Source organism: Vipera berus, assembly GCF_964194415.1.
Source record: "Vipera berus genome assembly, chromosome: 1".
Lineage (NCBI taxonomy): Eukaryota > Metazoa > Chordata > Lepidosauria > Squamata > Viperidae > Vipera > Vipera berus.
In genome coordinates this window covers 180,182,908-180,195,045 of record NC_138202.1, presented here as the reverse complement: position 1 = coordinate 180,195,045, position 12,138 = coordinate 180,182,908, and the positions used below count along the sequence as shown (strand labels likewise).

At 37.2% G+C, this 12,138-nt stretch overlaps 1 long non-coding RNA gene across 1 annotated transcript in view; it reads right to left on the bottom strand.

Annotated features, from left to right (window-relative positions):
- Positions 1–223: 223 nt before the first annotated feature.
- Positions 224–12,138, bottom strand: part of LOC308670749 — a 64,700-nt gene continuing 52,785 nt past the window's right edge. The window contains exon 3 of the long non-coding RNA XR_014027073.1: positions 224–275. This is a non-coding gene — a long non-coding RNA (uncharacterized lncRNA). The remainder of the gene's footprint in view (positions 276–12,138) is intronic.

Sequence of the window (12,138 nt, the reverse complement as noted above, 5' to 3'; positions counted from 1 at the left end):
CTTGACCGGAGAAATAACTACAACTCAATCATCATTTTCATAACTTCAGGGCTACAGTAATGATCTGCCACTGCATCTTGTTCCAGAATTCTAGGTATAATTGGAACCTGAAATGACTAATAAATATTAATATGCTCATGCCATGCTACCCATACTGAGAATGACTGTGTAGTGCAAATCAGGCCCCAGGAGAGTTACTTACCCTTTCAATAAGTTGTTATCTGAAACGGGGGTGATTCCAGGATGCACGCAGCCTAAAACTCTCTCAGGGTTGGCTGGGGAAAAGAAATAGACAAAAGTTGAGGTCCCTTTTGATTAAAAACTGTGGACAGTATATAGCAGGGGTCCTCAACGTTGGCAACTTTAAGACTTGTGGACTTCAATTCCCAGAATTCAGCTGGCTGAGGAATTCTGGGAGTTCAAGTTCACAAGTTTTTAAAGTTTCCAAGGCTGAGGACCCCTGCTATATAGAACCATACATACATGCATACACATACACACATAGCTACATTTGATTTCTCAGAGGATTTATTAAATGGGACAAGAATTTGTATGTGCTTTTCATCTACTTTTTCATTTGATAAAGAATGTCAAGTTTCCCCTTTGACACTTAACATACATTTAAAACTTTCAAAATGTGTTTTAGATAGGATAATAATATCCATAGTTCTTCTTGAAATGTATTCAAACATAAATTAGATAGCAAATATAATAAAATAAATATTTTGTTATCTATTCCTGAATTTCATACTTTGATTCCAGCCTTGATGCATTAGATTTGTACATAGGGGTGAGTTAGTAATTGGTCTAAATTAAAATTTATACCAAAGAACAAAGGTTTATCAATACATTATATTTTTATATATGCATTGTATAAGTGTGTGCGTGTGTGTGTGTATACAATTTATATACATACACTTTTTATATATACACTTTTAATTAAATTAAACTCATTAAAACTAATAAAAACTAATATAAAAGAAGAAAAGAGAAAGAAAGAAAGAAAGAAAGAAAGAAAGAAAGAAAGAAAGAAAGAAAGAAAGAAAGAAAGAAAGAAAGAAAGAATATAATGTCTTTTCTCTAATCAAAGAAGTTAATTTATTCATCTCAGCCAGATCTATCAATTCACCAACCATCCATCCAAGATGGGTGGTGTTGAATCTTTCCATTATTATTATTTTTTATTATAATAATCTCACCACAGTTATCATATACTAAAATAGTCTTCCATGCCTTTTTTCTATTTGTCAATTAGACCTAAAAGGAAATATTCTGACATCAACTGAATATTCACATTTAAAATCCTCTGCATCAATGTATGTATTTGAATCTATTTTTTAGTTTTGTTACATGTCCACCAAATATGAAAAGATGTCCCTTCATGTTGTCCACATTTTCAACAAATATTCGAAATACGTTCTAGATAATTTTTCTGTAATATTATACCAACATTTTATATTATAAATAAATGTTACATGCATCATTTTACAAAAAGTCAGTTGATATATACAAAAGTTGACGATTTATATACTATACAAAAGAACTCTTAATATCTTCTCCATGTTGTTCTGAAATTGTTCTAAATTTTCAACAAAACTCTTTCTCTCAGTTCCAATCAACCCATTATCCAAGTCTTTCTCCATTTCTCTATTTATACTTCCTTAGTTTCCAAAACTTCTATTTTCTCAATACAGTAATTTGTTTTAAGCCTGTAGCCAACTGACCTACAGGTTCTTCAATCTTCTTAACTACTTCTTTCTCTCTTTTTTTAATGTCAGCAAATCCTTTTCCACTTCCTTTTAACCACTGCAGTCATCTTTTTGCCAAATTCTTCAAACATTTTCTGCAATAAATCTGGTGAAATCCTCAAACCGTACTCTTAAGTTGTTCTAATGAGTTCTAATGAGCCCCCCCTCTTTCTCCTAATTTAGCAGCTTTTCTTGTGATTGCCATTATTAAACTGAAAGTATGTGGATTACTTTGGTGAAAGTAAAAGGCAAGGTACTCCTTTTTTCTGTTTTCCTATCTCTATTTTTAGAACTTTAGTCCCAATTAGCTCTCTGTAGTTACAATTCTCACAGTTTAGTTCATATTATCTTCTTGTTTTGTAAAATCCACCAATTATCTCCTGTCCTTAATAATAAGCAATCAACATTCCCAAGAAGGTCCAATCTGTTAGTCTAATAACTATTGCTATTTTCAAAGGGATTTTCATCAGAAAAAAATGTCTATTCTTTAAAAAAAAATCACTGCTCCCTTTATCCCCTTTATTTCTTGGATCTTTCTCATTAAGCATTTTGCTTTTAAATTAAAATCCTTTAAAATAGCCATTTTTTTCTTCCCTTTCTTAATTTCAGAAAGAAGACATTCACCAAGAAACTTTGATCTTCATTGCCATATGGAATATCTGTCTTAGGTCATAAAGTAATTAAGAAAGTCAGGCTTTTGTTGGTCAAATGTCCATAAAAACAAAATTAAAAAAAATAAAAATAACAAATAACAAAAAATAACAAAAAAATAAGACTGCGCAGCAATTAAGGGTCAACTGTAAATCTTCAACTTTCCACCAACCACAAGAAACTCAATTCCTGTGGTTTCCTCGGGAGGAGCAGCAACAATTCCAGGGTGCAAATGGGTAATTCCTAACAATCTATCCTTTCTCCGAAGAGATTTTTGTCACCTAGAACCTGGCTCCTGGACAGCAATTTTAGGACAGTGCTGATTGGCATTGGGACATCACCAGGAGGCCAGGCACCGGCAGCGTGTTCTGAATTGCCGAACAGAGCAGAGAGCCAGAGGCCTGCTCTTATCATGTCAGCCACCGGATGCTGGTTAGGTGGGGGGTGGAGCCAGGTGGGAAAAGCATGTAAGGCGCCAGGAGGGGATTGCTCCCAGCGCTAACTTTGTTTGCAGTTGTGTGATTAAACGCATGCCAGACTGTTCCTTTTCTGAAGCCGGCCTTCTGTGAATTCTACAACTTGTTTTCTGTTCTGGAACCAGGGGTTGCTAAGGACTCTGACACTCCACAGATCATAAAAATATCATTTATTTATTTGTTTGTTTGTTTGTCATGTATTTTATTCATTATGTTTGTGTGCTGCCCATCTCAATTAAAAGAGGTTAAAAGGGTTAAAAAGAAAATGAGAGGGGAAAATGCAATGTTAACAGATAATATCTGCTGCTTTGCTGCCATTGAATTGAGGTAGTATTTGAATATATTACAGGTAATGGTGATCTTGTGATCAGTTAAAAAGTAGGAGAGGTATTTACTAATGGTTGTATCTTCCTGGGAGATTGTTCACGAGAGGCCAAATTAATACATCACACAAAGTAAAATATAAATTACAGTGCAATAGGAGTGGCATGGGAGCCATGGGGAAAAAATTGACAGGAGGGAATCTTTAGATATTTACCAACTATGACCGCTAGAGGGAATCCACTGAATCTAGCCTGAACAAATGCTCTGTAATGTCTTTGGTTTATTAAGGATTGGCAATAATCAGTTGGATTGGTAGTAAAATAAATTCTCCAAGATTTAACTTGCTTTGTTGCTAAATTAATATTTTGCTAAACTTTACCCTTACAACAGTAGTATTTTCAATTTCAGAGACATCTAAATTACTAGAATTACCAAATCCTGAGACTAAAAAAATCCCACAATTATTTTTAATAAATACTTTTTGATAAATTACAGGTAGTCCTTGATTTACAACCCATTTGCTTAGTGACTGTCCAATTACAACAGCACTGAAAAATGTGACTTATGACCGTTTTTCACACTGTTGCAGCATCCCTGTGGTCACGTGATCAAAATTCAGACACTTGGCAACTGGTTCATACTTATGGCTGTTGCAGCATCCCAGGGTCATATGATCCCCTTTCATGACCTTCTGACAAACAAAATCTCTGGGGAAACCAGTTTCACTTAACAACCGTGTTACTAACATAACAACTGCAGCAAGGGGCAAAACTAATTTAACAACTATCTCACTTAGTAACAGAACTTTTGGGCTCAGTTGGGGTCCTAAATTGAGGACAACCTGTAATTCAGCATGCAATATGTTAGAGACAGAATGGAATGGGGAATTGGAGAGCTCTATTCTGTCTAAACAATAGGTCTGACAGCCGCAGATAGGAAAGTATTACAGAGGGTAGTGAGCACAGCACAAGACATTGTGGGCTGTTCCCTGACACCACTGGATGACATCGCCAGGGCTCGCTGCCTTGGAGGAGTGAGGAAGATTCTCAGGGATGACTCACACCCTGGACGGTATCTCTTTACTCTCCTACCATCCGGTAGGAGATATAGGAATATAGCCAGCCGTACCAACAGGCTGAAAAATAGCTTTTATCCGTGGGCTGTTAGGCTTTTAAATGGGACATAAACTTATGCAGAATTGACTTGGGAGGCCGGTGTGTGGTGTAGTTGGTTCACATAGTGTGGCGGTATGGAGGGTTTGTTGTCACTGTGTGTTGGGGGAAGAGAGCACGGGGGGAGGCTCAGCTAATTTCAATGTACACATGTTGTACTTTGACAATAAAGGTTTTATTATTATTTATTATTATTATTAGATCTTAGATTATGAATTATTTTTCAAATCAACAAAAATCAGATTTATTGGACTAGAGAAGAGCCTAATGCTGGGAAAGATTGAGGGCAAGAGAAAAAGGGGATGACAGAGAATGAGGTGGCTGGTTCCACCTTGTGTAAATATTCCTCCAAGGTATTACAGGTTATACTTTGCAACCATATAATTTATGTTTATCTTTTAAAGATAAGATCTCATTTGCTTCAACATGTGGCAGTAGGCATGAGCTTAAATGGACTCCAGAAGATGGTAGAGGACAGGAAGGTCTGGAGGAACTTTGTCCATGGGGTCGCAATGGGTCAGACACGACTTCGCAATTAACAACAACAAAAGAATAATGACTTTGTTGTCACTTTAAATATACACTAATTGGCATACATCAAAATGAAATTTTGTTTTATACAGGTCTTAAAGGGTCACTACCTCCAATATACACTACATAAATATGACAAAAAGAATTTTGCACAAAAGCAATTCATTGTGTTGTTGGAGATGCAATGAGAATACTTCATTCAAACATATGTTTGAAAATGTGCTAAAGTCATTATACAGGAAGGAAGAAGACATCGTTACCTGTATTAACTTGTCTTCGAGGTGAAATTTTAATATGTTTGAATGTCCATAATCTTTTGCATTATGTAAATACAATAATGAAACTGAGAGCTGGACTACTCCGCTGGAGGGCCGTCACCCACTCCGCTGCTTCTCCCTCAAGGTACCCCATGATGGTATCCACGTAGGCTTCAATTACAATTGACTACTGCACATCGTCAGCTGCCTTTGCTCCGCCAGTCCTTCCCATTCCCAAGCCCTTCTCTCTCTCCATCCGTAGGCTTGGGCAAACTTGGGTCTCACGTAGGCCAGTGGGAACTCAGCTTCGGCTACCTTTAATGCACCTTCTTGCCACCTTTCCACTCCTGGAGGGTGAATGACTCCCTTTGACCCAGTCCATTCCATCATCGCTGGTGATGCCAACTTCTCTGCTTTCATTTTTGGACAAATAACATCTGGATGGGCACTGGAGTCTTCTGGGTCCTGACTGGGGCTCCATTTGTTGCCCTGCCTTGGCTTTGGGTGATTGCTCTCCCTTCTGCTGCATTTCAGGCATCTTCCCCTGAGTCTTCACCACCCTCTGGAGTTAGCTGGGTGGGGTGCAGGAGCTCAGGACTCCTCAATTGATTTTAGGTTTAAAAGAGAGCTGAGGTTCAAAAGCATAGCTGAGGCAATCCAATCTCTAATGCAAAACTTTATTGAGCAAATCATTTCAGCATAAATGAAAGGAAAATCAGCTCTGGTTAATTGGCACCTAAATTGCTATATTGAAAACATGGAAACCTCCCTCCCCTTATTAGTGCAGGTCACATTATCCAATTATAAGTCAGACTATTATTATGAGAGAATATCTTCAGTTCTCAGTAAACAAATCTAGAGAGTTCTTGGTTCTCATGGAGTAGCTTTTCATTATCAGAGATTTGCATTCCATTCTCCCCACACCTCCCCACAAGCTTGTAGGCAAGCTAAGAAGCAATAATGGCTGAGACAGCATAGGCATTCTTCAGGGCTTGACAGAGTCCTTCATGAAGGATGCATATACTATTATTGTGGAAGCCTAACAATTCTCAGTGGCAACATTTGTCTAACCTGTTGCGGACTCTCAGGATTATGTTTTTCCTTCATGACCCATAAATGGAAAGTCTAGTGAAAAAAACTACAAATAGTTCTCGCCTTTGACCACAATTGAGCCCAAAATTTCCATTGCTAAGTGATACTTTGTTAAGTTAGTTTTGCCTCATTTTACAACCTTTCTTGCCACAATTGTTAAGTGAATCATTGCAGTTGTTAAGTTAGTATTAAGTGATTCAATCTTCCCCATTGACTTTGCTGGTCAGAAGGTCACAGAAAGTGATTAAATAACCTCAGGACTCTGCAACTGTCTTTAATATGAGCCACTTGCCAAGTGTCCAAATTTTGATCACATGACCATCAAGGTGCTGCAATGGTTATAAATGTGAAAGACAATAAGTAACTTTTTTCAGTGCTACTGTAACTTTGAATGGTCACTAAATGATTGGTTGTAAATTAAGGACTTAGTGTACCCGTGCTGCCAGCTTACTGATAACTTCTTCAATGGAGACACCCAAGAGCCTGCAAAGATTAATTTCCTGAGGAATTCATTTCCCTGCCTCCAACTGTCAGCAGTGCATTTGTTTGGGTCTCTATATGCAGTTAGGACTCAAAGCTCAGCCCAGCTGAGTTTTGACTGCATAGGAGATCTTTTGCCAAAATAGCAACTTCTCCTAAGATTTGCCCCAAATATTTTGATCTGTGAACATGAAGGAAAGTTTGCCTCTATTTGAGTTGGTGCCTCTGTATAATAGGAAGGTATGCTTTTGGCTTAACCCTCTAATTCTCATATCCTGCTCAGACTGTTTCCTTTAAAAAAAATGAAACATTCTTCCCTTCTCACAGATTTCCTCTATGTAAGCTCCTTAAAGAAGAGGCCTGTTCTTTCATACTTCCTAAATGGGGAGTGGGGGAGAAGTAAGAATCAGTGCTGGTGTGGAAGTTATAAGCAAAAATATATTGAGCAATTATGTTTGGTCTTTCCGTAAAAGAGCGCATTAAACGAACTGGTACTAAATCCAGGAGACTCAATAATTAAAGAATTCTTGTCACTTGTGTAAAAGATATGTTTGTCTTGTTCCATGTCTGCTTATAAATACAGGAATATTAAATAAGCAAAACTATACAGCATCTTTTAATCAGCTATTTTTTCCCCAGAATATATATTGTGGATGACTTGGGACAATATTGCAGCAGACCCAGAGAAACTGTCCTCTAGCCCCAACTGACTTCTGCCCAACTAACAAGGCTTTCCCTTTCTGTCTTCCTCTCTGCTGCCTTCCAACTCAGTTCTGGAGAGAGTCCCAAAGTCCTGGAGCAGATATAACGAATGCAGACAGGGGTGTAAGTAGGTGAGAGGAATTTGCTCCAACGCAGGTGGACAAATACAGATGCACACAGTATGCCTTCATCTGATCAATGAAGATTCATCTGAATGAATCCAAGAACTTTTTTTAAAAAAAATAACATTATTATTTTTTCATACAATTATCTCTTCTCTTACATATTGTCATACTAATGCTAGGACATAAATTCTGCCTTGTTCTCTTTGCAGGCTAATAGATCCTAAGGCAGACCAGCACCTCAGAGGGATTGCTTGCTACTTAACTACACACTTCATTTATTAATTTATTACAGTGAAATTGATTAAATCTATTGATTGATTACTATTTTTCTTGACTGAAAGCAAAAGAAACAGCAATTAATATTCTCTGTGTTTAACAGAAAAGTTTGCATATTCTTTCAATAAAAGAAATATATTTAGTAACAAGGATAGAAAAAACAACAAATCCACCATCACTGACAGGGTAAGTTACCATATAAAAACCGAGAGCAAATCCCACTTCCTTCTAGCACTGAAGATGTCACCTAGGTGGGTAACAAAATGTTTGCAAGCAAACAACTAAAATCAGAGCACCAAGGACTCCACAGTTCAACAGTGAACTACATATATTGTCCTCTATTGAATGCTCTTCTCTTTTTGCAAATGTTTCTGAGGCCCAATTCCTTAATCAATAAGAGAAAAAGTTCTTTTGATTTAATGTTCTAATATTTTCACTTTTTTGTTCTTTTTTTGTTTTGTGTTTTGTATCTGCTGAATAATATCTCAGATGGCACTAATTGGCCAAGAACTAGATGTTGGGGTCACAGTGGATTACTTAATTAAAATATAAATAAGTTTAATAGAAGTTGAGAAAAAAGCAAAAAATAATCCATGATAAGGATTATTAGGAAAAGCAAAGCAAAACTATAATTCTTTTTAACACATCTACATTGTGCCTGCATTTGAATTACAGTTAACAGCTCTAGTTAAACAATTTCCTTACGTCAAGGCCAACTCTAATGATTTAACAGGCATAGCTACATAGTTCCTGGGCAACACTAAGGATACAATTTGCCACTGCCTTCTGGGATTTTTTTTTCCAAAATCTCAAGGTAGACTACAACCCACAGTTGTTTTGATAGTGTTCCCATACAAGTAGTAAAGTAGGTGTAATTCTACAGGGTTTTGGATATAACTAAAAGTCAGCCAGGTCTTATTTGTTATTCAGCCTTGGATGAATAGATTTTCTTTCCAAAATGAAGGAGAGACATTAAAAGTCTCCTCTAAATCTTGACAGTGACTAGCAGCTCCCACCGACTATTTCTGAGGGGAAAAATAAGTTTTCTGGACTCAGGAGTGAGCCACCAAATTAACCTCATAGATAGTTTGACACAATGATTGCAAATTTCTAACAGGTAGAGCTTATCCTTTAATTATATATGATGTGTCATAAGAAGTGTTCATATATAATTAGAGTTATCCTGAGGAAGATTTAGCTGTATTTAGAGTTTTAAGTAAAGTACTGAGGTACTAATTAAATCTTCAGCAAATGTTATTATATTCTAATCCTCAAGTTCTGTTTTGTTTGTTTTATTCTTAGCAATATATGAATGAAGTAAATGGTGGGATTAAAATTATGAACACTATACAAATTAGTAAAACTTATTTGGACCTCTCCTGCAGCTCTTTATTCAAAAGATTTTAATTTATAAATCTGGAATAGTATATATTGTAAAGTTTGCTGACAGCCCATTTTATCAGGCACCATCCTAGGGTCTCCCTCACTGTAAGAGAAAAAAAATTCAGCCAAGGACATATGATGTCTGTCCATGGTACAGTACTAGACTTCTTTTTTCCCAATAGCAGAAGCTGTTTCTAAGGTCTATTACATTCCAAGGCTTAAATATTCTACTGGGATTTTTAAAAATAGGGCTAAGGGCAGCTATCTTGCTCTTGCTTATTTATTTATGTGCTCAATAAAAAATAAAAGATGCTTTTGAGTAAAGCTAATAACATTTTATGAGGTTTTTATATAATAGAAAAAAAGTAGTTGCATCACAAGAAAGTCTTCTGTTCCTGAGACTTATATAAGGTTATCTAGTCAAAACAGGAGATAAAAGGACCATTTTATTTATTCTTGTTTTCATAGAAGCATCTTCAGAACTTCTGAAGCAAAGGTGGACAAATTCCAATCTTAAAAAGTAGAAACAGTTCTGATGCTTTTCACTTAACTAATAGCTAGCTATGTTGTGTGTTTTTTTAAAAAAAATATTTTAAAAATAAATATGAAGAACTAGTAACAATGAATGGAACATTTCACCCTACTATTACAATAGAGTTCATTTTAAATTGAAATATTAGCTTGAATTCTTTTCCTTAAACCTAGTAATATGAGTTACTTTTATCATAATATGGTGCATTAAATAAAAACATTATTCTTAATAAATTCTCCTCCTACCTCTCGGGCCGCTCGCAGACGGTGTTGACAGGAGGGCAGAGGTCAACCCCTAGGCCCCTTAATTGTAGGGTGCCTCAGGGGTCGGTGCCCTTGCCCCTCCTGTTCAACATCTATATGAAGCCGCTGGGTGAGATCATCCATGGTTTTGGGGTGAGGTATCATCAATATGCCGATGATACCCAGCTCTTTATCTCCACCCCGAACCAAGCCAGTGATGCCCTTGATGTGATGTCCCGTTGCCTGGAAGCGGTACGGATTTGGATGGGGAAGAACAGGCTCCAGCTCAACCCGGCCAAGACTGAGTGGCTTTACGTACCGGCATCTCGACTTGTCCAAGAGGTTCCATCTTTGGTTATGGGAGGAGAGGTATTGCCTCCCGTTGATAGGGTGCACAATTTAGGCGTCCTCCTGGACTCACGACTCAGTTTTGAAGATCATATTGGAGTCGTGGCTAGGGGGGCATTTGCCCAGGTTCGCCTGGTGCGCCAGTTGCGCCCCTATCTGGACCAAGATGCCCTACGTACGGTCACTCATGCACTCGTTACCTCTTGGATAGATTACTGCAATGCTCTCTACATGGGGCTGCTCTTGAAGACCACCCGGAGGCTTCAGCTGGTGCAGAATGCGGCCGCGCGGGTAGTGATGGGAGCATCCTGATTACACCCCTCCTGCGTGAGCTGCATTGGCTACCAGTTGTCTTCCGGGCGAGATTTAAGGTGCTGGTACTTACCTTTAAAGCCCTACATGGCTTAGGCCCGGGATATTTGCAGGACCGTCTGCTACCGGGGACGACTTCCCATTGCCCAGTGCGCTCACACAGAGAGGGCCTCTTCAGGGTGCCGTCGGCCAGACAATGTCGGCTGGCGACCCCCAGGGGGAGGGCCTTCTCTGTGGGAGCACCAGCCCTTTGGAACCAACTCCCCCTTGAGCTTCGGATGGCCCCGGACCTCCGGTCCTTTCGCCACGACCTCAAAACTGTTTTCTTCCATCAGGCTGACCTGGATTGATGATGGGTTTTTAAATATGTTTTAATTTTTAACTGTGTAGTTAATTTATTTTGGGGCTGTTATTTAATTCTTTTTTAATTTTTGTATTGTTGTTTTTTATTGTTGTTAGCCGCCCTGAGTCCTTTGGGAGATAGGGCGGCATATAAGTCCCAAAAATAAATAAATAAATAAATAAGAACAGACAACCATTTGTTAATATATTTTAATATAACCAAAGAGAAATATTACTGGACCCAAACATAACTCAGTCAATAAAAATATTTAAACAGATATTTGGGGACATGACTAGAAAATATTACATAGTTTACATTTATCTGATTACATCTCCAAGTCCTCAGGGAAAGGGCGGTATATAAATGCAATAAAATAAATAAAATAAATAAATATATCATTTAACCCAGTGCATATTTGATAGAATGGATTCTATCTGTTTTAGTAGTACTCCTATTTTTTTAATTTGGTATAAGTATGCATAATAATACACTCAATTTATATTGTATATCCAGCTGTTAGTACAATTTGCCTTTGTACTGATAGCGTTTTTATCTGAAATGCTACCTATTCAGGAAGTTAAAACATATTAATGACTGCTGCAGTTAACACTTGACAAGAAAAATAAAAACACTTTGTCTTCTTTTATTACTCATTTTTTTCTATATGACATTATTTAAACTGTGAATTTTCAAAACTTCAAAACAAAACTGCAAGATGCATCAATGAAAAAATAAGATCAACATTCAGTGACAGAACCAAAATAAAAAGAACAAAATCTCTGATTTTCTTCTGGAAGGAAAAAAGGAATACATACAACAATCAAATAGTTAGGTAACTTTTCTTTTTTATTCTCACTAACCTGGTCAAGATTATTTTTATTTTCTTGTGTTCACTTCATAGAGAGACTCAAATACTGATAGATTTTCAAGTTAGTTTATATGTAATATATGCGTGTGTCTCAACTGTTTGTTAATTTTTCATGTTTTTTCTTTTTGAAGTGATTTGTCTCTTAGTAAGAAATACCCCACCCTCACCCAATAGGAAGACCCCTTGAATAATCCATCCCAAAGAAAGAGTAGAAAAGAAAATATCCACAAGGGCCAAATAGAACCTTTCCTATACTGAACTTCCCCGTGTTGCCAA